Genomic DNA, 8,562 nt, shown 5'->3' with positions numbered 1-8,562 from the left:
TGTGCTTCTCCATCTTATCTGCATTTTCTTTTTGTGCTGTATTCTGAATGTTTTTGTATGATCTATTTTCCAGGCTTTTTTCTTTGCTGTATCAAATCTACTATTAAAGTTACTCATTGTATTCTTTCAGTTTTTCTTGTAAGACTTTATATATTGAGTGTTTAATGCTTTCGGATGCTTGGCTGAACTTCTCAGCCTAACCTTTTATGTCCCTGAGCATGGAAAACAAGGTAAGTATGCTTGCTGTTAACATTTGTGTCTAAAACTGCATTCGTTTCAGCCTCTGTGGGGTTTCCCTTCTGTCTGTTCTTTTTTTTTTTTTTTGTCGGTTGTGGGGCTTGAACTCTGGGCCTGAGTGCTGTCCTTGAGCTCTTCAGCTCAAGGCTAATGCTCTACCACTTGAGCCACAGCGCCACTTCCGGTTTTCTAGTGGTTTATTGGAGATAAGAGTCTCACAGACTTTCCTTCCCAGGCTGGCTTTGAACTATGATCCTCAGATCTCAGCCTCCTGAGTAGCTAGGATTACAGGCGTGAGCCACGGGCGCCCGGCTTTCTCTGTTGGGTTGTTGTTTGTTTTTAATTTATGTGGTCTTTTCTCTGTGTCCCTGGTTATTTTGAGTTTTGTGCTGGGTACAGTACCTGCAAGAATAGTCTTTGAAATCCCTTGACTGTTTCATTTCCCTCCAGAGAGGATGTTAGTCTGATCCTTGGGACTATTTTGCTAATATGTTTTCTTTTTTTTTTTGGTGTCATTCCTAGGCTTGAACTCAGGGCCTGGACACTGTCCCCAAGCTCTTGTGTTTAGGCTGAGGCTCTACCCTTAAGCCATACCTCTGCTTCTGGCTTTTTGGTGTTTAATTGGAGACAAGAGTCTGACAGACTCTCTTGCCCAGCCGGCTTCAAACTGTGATTTTTCAGATCTCAGCTTCCTGAGTAGCTAGGATTATAGGCATGAGCCACGAGCACTATGAGTTAAAATAAATTTCAGTTTTTCTTTTCTTTTTGTCTTGTTTACTTGTTTTTGGGAAGGTAAGGGGGGAACAGAAATGGAGGGACAAAGAGGGAACAAATGTGGCAGTGATACTCACTGGACACTACAGTGACAATGAACTGTACAACTTGTGGGTGGGGACAAGAGGGAGAACCAGGAGAGAGGGGGGAGAGAGAGAGAGGGAGGGGAGATGGGGGGGAGAGAGAGAGATGGGGAGAGAGGGGGGAGAGAGACAGAGAGAGAGATGGGGGAGAGGGGGGGAGAGAGAGATGGGGGAGAGAGAGAGGGGAGAGAGAGAGAGATGGGGGAGACAGAGATGGGGGAGAGAGAGGGGGGATGGGGGGGAGAGAGAGACAGAGACAGAGAGATGGGGAGAGAGGGGGGAGAGAGAGGGGGGAGAGAGAGATGGGGGAGAGAGAGGGGGGAGAGAGAGATGGGGAGAGAGAGAGGGGGGTAGAGAGAGAGATGGGGGAGAGAGAGGGGGGGAGGTGGGGGAGAGAGAGGGGGGGAGAGAGAGATGGGGAGAGAGGGGGGGAGAGAGATGGGGGAGAAAGAGAGACAGAGAGATGGGGAGAGAGAGGGGGGGAGAGAGAGAGGGGGGAGAGGGGGAGGAGAGAGAGAGAAGCGGAGAGAGAGAGAGAGGGAGAGAGACAGAGAGGGGGGAGAGAGAGACAGAGAGAGATGGGGGAGAGAGAGAGAGAGGGGAGAGAGAGAGATGGGGAGAGAGAGATGGGGAGAGAGAGATGGGGGAGAGGGGGGGAGAGGTGGGGGATGGGGGAGAGAGAGGGGGAGAGAGAGAGACAGAGAGATGGGGGAGAGAGAGAGAGGTGGGGGAGAGAGGTGAGGGAGAGAGGGGGGGAGAGAAAGAGGGGGGAGAGGTGGGGGAGGGGGGGAGAGAGAGATGGGGGAGAGAGAGACAGAGAGAGACAGAGAGAGACAGAGATGGGGGAGAGAGAGAGGGGGGAGAGAGAGACAGAGAGATGGGGGAGAGAGAGAGGGGGAGAGAGATGGGAGAGAGAGAGAGATAGGGAGAGAGACAGAGATATGGGGAGAGAGGGGGGAGAGAGAGAGATGGGGAGAGAGAGAGAGATGGGGGAGAGAGAGGGGGGAGAGGTGGGGGAGGGGGGAGAGAGAGAAGGGGAGAGAGGGGGGAGAGAGAGGAGGAGGAGAGAGAGAGATAGGGGAGAGAGAGGAGGGAGAGAGGGGGAGTAGAGGGGGGAGAGAGAGAAGGAGAGAGAGAGAGAGAGAGAGAGAGAGAGAGAGAGAGAGAGAGAGAGAGGGAGGGAGGACTAGGGGCAACATTGTCCAAAGAAACTACTGTTTACCTGACTTATGTAACTGCAATCCTTCTCTACCTCACCTTTATAATAATAATAATAATTAATAATAAATAAAATAAGAATTCAGATATAATGACAAAAAGTGACAACACTATCCATTAGAGTTGATAGGCACATGACGTGCACCTTGACGTGGGGAGCCGGGCGGTGTACGTGGTAGTGAAAGCAGAGATGGCAGGGCAGCACCCACGGGGTCAGCGGGCAGGAAGGGCAGCACCCACGGGGTCAGTGGGCAGCGCAGGGCAGCACCCACGGGGTCAGTGGGCAGCGCAGGGCAGCACCCACGGGGTCAGCAGGCAGCGCAGGGCAGCACCCACGGGGTCAGCGGGCAGTGCAGGGCAGCACCCACGGGTTCAGCGGGCAGCGCAGGGCAGGACCCACGGGGTCAGCAGGCAGTGCAGGGCAGCACCCACGGGGTCAGCGGGCAATGCAGGGCAGCACCCACGGGGTCAGCGGGCAGCGCACAGAAGGAGAGGACCAGCCGGCTCCGGGGAGGAGGAGGGCAGCAGAGACACGGCCAGCCAGGCCCTCAGTGGGATGAAGCGGAGACCCAGGTAGCCGCAGTACTCTGGGTACTGCCCAGAAGCCTCTTCCTTCCGTCCACCTGTGACAGAGCCTTCTGGAGTCTGAGATGTAGTCTTCATCAAGCTCATGTTGGCCACCACTATCTCTTTCCATGTCACTGTTGTGGAAGCTTCCGGAGTCGATTTCCTGCATTAAGGACATGCAGTGCTTTCTTAGCAGCAAGGAGGGCCCTACTTGGGGGTCATCTGCACCCCATTACTGTGGTGGGGCTGTTTACCGACAGGAGCCCTCTGGCACTAGCAAGGGTCAGGCTTTGTGTGGTCACTAAATGATGTGGTCAGGTTTGGGTCTGAACCCGTGTCAGGTGCTCTGGTCTCCTGTTCAGCTGGGTCTGTACCTGTGTCAGGTGCTCTGGTCTCCTGTTCAGCTGGGTCTGTACCCGTGTCAGGTGCTCTCGTCTCCTGTTCAGCTGGGTCTGTACCTGTGTCAGGTGCTCTGGTCTCCTGCTCAGCTGGGTCTGTACCCATGTCAGGTGCTCTGGTCTCCTGCTCAGCTGGGTCTGTACCTGTGTCAGGTGCTCTGGTCTCCTGCTCAGCTGGGTCTGTACCTGTGTCAGGTGCTCTGGTCTCCTGTTCAGCTGGGTCTGTACCCGTGTCAGGTGCTCTGGTCTCCTGTTCAGCTGGGTCTGTACCTGTGTCAGGTGCTCTGGTCTCCTGTTCAGCTGGGTCTGTACCTGTGTCAGGTGCTCTGGTCTCCTGCTCAGTTTGAGTTTGTACTCAAACTCAGGAGGAAGGCAGGGAGGGGACCTGGGCCTCACTCCATGTGGGAAAGCACTGTCCAGTTAGTAGGGACAGCCCTTTCTCTATTCCTCGTTTTCCAAGGATGGAGAGTGTACTTTCATTTGGTGGCACTAGAGCTTGTACTTAGGGCCTTGTGATTGTTGTGACTCTACTGCTGAGGTGCAGGGCAGCCCCTGTGCTGTGGGACTGGCCACAACAATCTCCTGTGAATTTCAGGCTGTATCCCGAGCAGATGCCTTTGTTTCCTGGGAATTAGCACCTTTTCTTGATTTGTGAAATATCCTGTGTTCCTGCTGCAGAGCTCAATGGGAGGAAGCTCTTTGCTATCCAAGGAGCCCCTGAGATGGTGGAGTTTGGCTTGATGCTAACAAGGTGACACAGGCCTGGATAGCCTCAAGATGAGGCTGACCACTAGAGAGGCCAGGAGAGCAGCCGGTGCCCTGTCCATCCCATGGGGGGAGGTTGGGCAGGCTGGGCCCGGGGACCTGCCCGGCCCGTCAGGGGAGCACTGAGGACCCCACTAAGGGAACTCGCAGACGGCTGGTGCGTGGAGTGCCGTGGGATGGCCAAGAGGGCAGGGGTCCCTCAGTCCGTGAAGTTCTTGTGGTTCTGATCTGGCTGCTTACCAATACCCTTGTAGCACATCTTAAACAGGCAGGCAAACCTAAGAGGGCATTCCTGTGCGGTGACCTGCCCCTCCAAAGTAATCCAGGCCAACGGGGTGGGGTGGGGCTATGAGGACTTGCCCGGGGATGGTCTTGGGGACCGAGCCCTCAGCCTGTCAGTCTGTCTCAGCTAGATGGCAGCAGAAGAAACTGGAATCAGGAAAAGCCCAGCTGTGTCCGTGGAAGCCTTTGGTGGGAGAGCAGAGGTGTTGGACCGGCAGAGCTCTGCTCTTGGAGCAACAGGGCAGAGAGTGGAGAGCGTAATGTGACACACAGCTGATCTGCGCGTGTGCGTGTGTACATGCGTGTACACAGGGTATGTGTGCGTGTGTGTGCACAGGGTGTGTGTGTGCACATGGGCACAAGTGTGTGTGTGCGTGCATGTGTGCATGCGTGTGTGTGCAAGGGTGTGTGCATGTGTGCGCGCATGTGTGCACATGTCCATGTGTACCGTGTATGCAGTGGTGGCTCTCCTGTCAGGTGGTCTGCACTACTGAATGCACGCCAGCTGTGCACAGGTATGTGTGTGTGTGTGTGCGTGTGTGCACAATCCATGTGCACCGTGTATGCAGTGGTGGCTCTCCTGTCAGGTGGTCTGCACTATTGAATGCATGCTAGCTGTGCACAGGTATGTGTGTGTGCGCGTGTGCACATGTCCATGTGCACCGTGTGTGCAGTGGTGGCTCCCCTGTCAGGTGGTTTGCTCTACAGAACGCACACCAGCTGTGCAGAGGTGTGTGCGCGTGTGCACATGTCCATGTGCACCGTGTGTGCAGTGGTGGCTCCCCTGTCAGGTGGTTTGCTCTACAGAACGCACGCCAGCTGTGCACAGGTGTGTGTGCGTATGCACACGTCCATGTGCACCGTGTGTGCAGTGGCGGCTCCCCTGTCAGGTGGTTTGCTCTACTGAATGCACGCTAGCTGTGCACAGGTATGTGTGTGTGCGCGTGTGCACATGTCCATGTGCACCGTGTGTGCAGTGGCGGCTCCCCTGTCAGGTGGTTTGCTCTACTGAATGCACGCCAGCTGTGCACAGGTATGTGTGTGTGTGCGTGTGCACACGTCCGTGCACACCCGTGTGTGCAGTGGCGGCTTCCCTGTCAGGTGGCCTGTGCTACTGAATGCATACCCTCTGAGGCGTCCTTGACCTGTTGACAAGCCCATTGCAAACAGCCCTGATCTTTGAAAGTAAACTTTAGAACATCTCGTTAGCTGGATTTAAACAGACTTGACAGCCGTAAGCCTGACTGCCTCCTTGCGGCCAGGCAGTGTGGATCAAGGCCGGGCAGCGGCTGGCGGCAGCTTGCGCTAGAGCCTGTGTGTTTGCCCCGGGCCCTGCAGGGTGCTTTCTGGTGGGTGTTGGGGCCTCTGTCCTCAGGCTGTCCCTGCACTAGGCTAGACAGCACGCGGGTACCTTGGGGCCAGCTCGCGGGAGCCCAGCCTCAGGATGGTCATCACACCCATCCATGCCCCGCCGTGGAAGAAGAGGGCTGTCACAGAAGCTTGTCTGGCGCAGTGCGAAGCAGAAGCGGGTCTCCAGACACCAGATCTGCAGGTGCGAGAAGAGGGTGCTCCCAGGTTGGTTTGGATGGAGTTGACAATGGTGGCTGAGAAGCAGCTCCTGCCAGCGGCCGACATGTCAGACGGTGGTCCCGGTGACCACTGTGCTGGGCTCCAAGTCACACCACCAGTGGATCCACTTCGTGATGACAACAACAAACCAGAACCGGAGGTCACTAACACAAGGCATGGCTGAGGTCCTAGGCTGAGATAGATCCTTGGCTGAGGTCCTAGGCTGAGTCCTGGGCTGAGGTCCTAGGCTGAGTCCTGGGCTGAGTCCTAGGCTGAGTCCTAGGCTGAGTCCTGGGCTGAGTCCTGGGCTGAGTCCTGGGCTGAGTCCTAGGCTGAGGTCCTGGGCTGAGTCCTGGGCTGAGTCCTAGGCTGAGGTCCTAGGCTGAGGTCCTAGGCTGAGTCCTAGGCTGAGGTCCTGGGCTGAGTCCTAGGCTGAGTCCTAGGCTGAGTCCTGGGCTGAGTCCTGGGCTGAGGTCCTAGGCTGAGTCCTGGGCTGAGGTCCTGGGCTGAGTCCTAGGCTGAGTCCTGGGCTGAGGTCCTGGGCTGAGTCCTAGGCTGAGTCCTGGGCTGAGGTCCTAGGCTGAGGTCCTGGGCTGAGTCCTGGGCTGAGTCCTAGGCTGAGGTCCTAGGCTGAGGTCCTGGGCTGAGTCCTAGGCTGAGTCCTGGGCTGAGGTCCTAGGCTGAGTCCTGGGCTGAGGTCCTAGGCTGAGTCCTAGGCTGAGTCCTAGGCTGAGGTCCTGGGCTGAGGTCCTAGGCTGAGGTCCTAGGCTGAGTCCTGGGCTGAGGTCCTAGGCTGAGTCCTGGGCTGAGGTCCTAGGCTGAGTCCTGGGCTGAGGTCCTAGGCTGAGTCCTAGGCTGAGTCCTAGGCTGAGTCCTAGGCTGAGTCCTGGGCTGAGGTCCTAGGCTGAGTCCTAGGCTGAGTCCTGGGCTGAGTCCTAGGCTGAGTCCTGGGCTGAGTCCTAGGCTGAGTCCTAGGCTGAGTCCTAGGTTGAGGTCCTAGGCTGAGTCCTAGGCTGAGTCCTAGGCTGAGTCCTGGGCTGAGTCCTAGGCTGAGGTCCTAGGCTGAGTCCTAGGTTGAGGTCCTGGGCTGAGTCCTAGGCTGAGTCCTAGGCTGAGGTCCTGGGCTGAGGTCCTAGGCTGAGTCCTGGGCTGAGGTCCTAGGCTGAGTCCTAGGCTGAGTCCTAGGCTGAGGTCCTGGGCTGAGTCCTGGGCTGAGTCCTGGGCTGAGTCCTGGGCTGAGTCCTAGGCTGAGTCCTGGGCTGAGTCCTGGGCTGAGTCCTGGGCTGAGTCCTAGGCTGAGGTCCTGGGCTGAGATAGATCCTTGGCTGAGTCCTAGGCTGAGTCCTGGGCTGAGTCCTAGGCTGAGGTCCTAGGCTGAGTCCTAGGTTGAGGTCCTGGGCTGAGTCCTAGGCTGAGTCCTGGGCTGAGTCCTAGGTTGAGGTCCTGGCTGAGTCCTAGGCTGAGTCCTGGGCTGAGTCCTGGGCTGAGTCCTGGGCTGAGTCCTAGGCTGAGGTCCTAGGCTGAGTCCTGGGCTGAGTCCTAGGCTGAGGTCCTAGGCTGAGTCCTGGGCTGAGTCCTAGGCTGAGGTCCTAGGCTGAGTCCTAGGCTGAGTCCTGGGCTGAGTCCTAGGCTGAGTCCTAGGCTAGTCCTGGGCTGAGTCCTGGGCTGAGTCCTAGGCTGAGTCCTAGGCTGAGTCCTAGGCTGAGTCCTGTGCTGAGTCCTAGGCTGAGGTCCTAGGCTGAGGTCCTTGGCTGAGTCCTGGGCTGAGTCCTGGGCTGAGGTCCTTGGCTGAGTCCTGGGCTGAGTCCTGGGCTGTCCCGAGGAGCCTGAATGTGGGCCTGCAGTAGTCTCCCCACCACAGGACCAGGGTGGTCCCCAGAGGTCACTGCCTCTCTCACAAAGAAGCAGCTCCCCACGTGCCTGGCTTAAGTGGGGTGATGAAGTTCTGACAGGCTCTTCCGCTCCTTCCTCCTCGGGTCTCCTTCCTGACACTGATCTCTAGGAACCAGAACCCCTAGAGTCTGGGTATGGTGGGGGAAGGGAGGGGTGCTGGTCTGGGCCCTTCTGGGTTCTTCTCATGCAAGGCCCAGGCGCTTCCTTCCTCTCTCTGGAGGGTCTTTCTTCCCCACACGCAGCTTTGTCCGCAGAGCCTCTGGCAGTGGCCTGCCCTGGCCTGCGCTGTGCCAGCACTCTCCTCCACGTCTGCGTCCACCCCAAGCTTCCGTCCTCTGCTGGGTCGGCTCTGTGTGCTTCTGCCCCGGCCCACTGTGGTGCCCGTCTCCAGGTGCAGGCTGCAGCCGTATTACTCGACACTGGGCCTGAGTCTGCACCAGGTGGGAGCTGCCACATGCCGGCGGAGGGGGGCCACTCAGAGTAGGCTGAGGGAAATCATGGGGGTGTTCTGACACCCGTCCCACCCAGACCAAGGCCCACAAGACAACCCTGGGCTGGGACCACTGAACCCAAGAAATGCCAGCAGTCCTGGACAGCTGCCACTGCTGCAGGGAGCTGAGGCTCGGGGGTGGATGCTGTGGCCAGGCCGGGTATGGCCACTGTTGCTGCTTTGGGCGGGGATGTGACATGTGACAGGTAGTTTACATAGCATTGACAAGGGGCTGACCAGGAATACGTGACCTGCAGATTGATAGATCTCACAGCGTCCTGAGACT

The sequence above is a fragment of the Dipodomys merriami genome, unplaced genomic scaffold, assembly GCF_024711535.1.
Source record: "Dipodomys merriami isolate MVZ:Mamm:240054 unplaced genomic scaffold, mDipMer1.0.p SCAF_82, whole genome shotgun sequence".
In the NCBI taxonomy this organism is placed as follows: Eukaryota; Metazoa; Chordata; class Mammalia; order Rodentia; family Heteromyidae; genus Dipodomys; species Dipodomys merriami.
Note: the sequence above shows the minus strand (reverse complement) of the source record.